The sequence below is a fragment of the Salvelinus sp. IW2-2015 genome, linkage group LG7 (assembly GCF_002910315.2).
Source record: "Salvelinus sp. IW2-2015 linkage group LG7, ASM291031v2, whole genome shotgun sequence".
In the NCBI taxonomy this organism is placed as follows: domain Eukaryota; kingdom Metazoa; phylum Chordata; class Actinopteri; order Salmoniformes; family Salmonidae; genus Salvelinus; species Salvelinus sp. IW2-2015.
The window spans coordinates 29,631,425-29,633,521 of NC_036847.1; positions in this window are offsets into that span (position 1 = coordinate 29,631,425).

A 2,097-nucleotide genomic window follows, 5' to 3' on the forward strand; every position below is an offset into this window, starting at 1 on the left:
CGGTACCACTTGTCGTGCGGTAGCAGAGAGAACAGTCTATGACTAGGGTGGCTAGAGTCTTTGACAAATGTTAGGGCCTTCCTCTGACACCGCCTGGTGTAGAAGTCCTGGATGGCAGGAAGCTTGGTGATGTACTGGGCCGTTCGCACTACCCTCTGTAGTGCCTTGCGGTCGGATGCCGAGCAGTTGCCATACCAGGCAGTGATGCAACCAGTCAGGATGCTCTCGATGGTGCAGCTGTAGATCCTTTTGAGGATCTGAGGACCCATGCCAAATATTTTCAGTCTCCTGAGGGGGAATAGGTTTTGTCGTACCCTCTTCACGACTGTCTTGGTGTACTTGGACCATGTTTGTTTGTTGGTGATGTGGACCACAAGGAACTTGAAGCTCTCAACCTGCTCCACTGCAGCCCCGTTGATGAGAATGGGGACGTGCTTGGTCCTCTTTTTCCTGTAGTCCACAATCCTCTCCTTTGTCTTGATCATGTTGAGGGAGAGGTTGTTGTCCTGGCACCACACGGCCAGGTCTCTGACCTCCTCACTATAGGCTGTCTCGTCGTTGTCGGTGATCCGGCCTACTACTGGCAAATTTAATGATGGTGTTGGAGTCGTGCCTGGCCGTGCAGTCATGATGAACAGGGAGTACAGGAGGGGACTAACCACGCACCCCTGAGGGGCCCTTGTGTTGAGGATCAGCGTGGCGGATGTGTTTTTACCTACCCTTACCCCCTGGGGGCGACCCGTCAGGTCAGGAAGTCCACTAATACAGTAATGTTGTTTACCACTTCTGTCAGCTTCTTTATTTCTTTATTTTTTATTTCACCTTTATTTCACCAGGTGGGCTAGTCGAGAACTATTTCTCATTTACAACTGCGACCTGCCCAAGATAAAGCAAAGCAGTGTGACACAAACAACAACACAGTGTTTCACATGGAATAAACAAACATACAGTCAATAACATAATATAAAAGTCTATATACAGTGTGTGCAAATGAGGTAAGGGAGGTAAGGCAATAAATAGGCCATAGTGGCGAAATAATTACAATTCAGCAATTTAGTAATAGATGTGCAGAAGATGAATGTGCAAGTAGAGATACTGGGGTGCAAAGGAGAAGAAGAAAAAATAACAGTATGGGGATGAGGTAGTTGGATGGGCTATTTACAGATGAGCTATGTACAGGTGCAGTGATCTGTGAGCTGCCATGATAGTTGGTGCTTAAAGTTAGATAGGTAGATATGAGTCTCCAGCTTCAGTGATTTTTGCAATTCGTTCCAGTCATTGGCAGCAGAGAACTGGAAGGAAAGGTGGCCAAATGAGGAATTGGCTTTGGGGGTGACCAGTGAAATATACCTGCTGGAGCGCGTGCTACGGGTGGGTGCTGCTATGGTGACCGGTGAGCTGAGATAAGGTGGGGCTTTGCCTAGCAAAGACTTGTAGATGACCTGGAGCCAGTGGGTTTGGCGACAAATATGAAGCGAGGGCCAGCCAACGAGAGCATACAGGTCGCAGTGGTGGGTAGTATATGGGGCTTTGATGACAAAACGGATGGCACTGTGATAGTCTGCATACAATTTGCTGAGTAGAGTGTTGGAGGCTATTTTGTAAATGACAAGTCAAGGATCGGTAGGATAGTCCGTTTTACAGGGGTATGTTTGGCAGGGAGTACGGGGGGAGTACGTATGGGGGAGTACGTATTGGCCTAGTTGGAGAACGAATTATGTTTGCTAAGTGGGCTACAGCCCAGAATGCATTTGTCTTAGTTTTGCTGCCCAGCTCAGCCCCAGCACAGCCCCAGCCTCAGCCTCAGCCCCAGCCCAGCCCCAGCTCAGCCACAGCTCAGCCACAGCCCCAGCCCCAGCTCAGCCCCAGCCTTAGCCCCAAGCTAATTATATCATGTTAATAGAGTAGGAGACGTTGCTCATCTATTGTTGACCTCGTAGGCCCCCCCTCCTCTGCATTTTCTGTTTATGTAGGCAGTGAGTCTATGGCATTTGTATGATTGTTAGGGAATTAGTGATGCTCGCACTATGCCTATTAATTATAGTATCTTCATATAAGTTGTTTTCTTAAGCTACACAGCTAGCTGGCGGGCGAGAC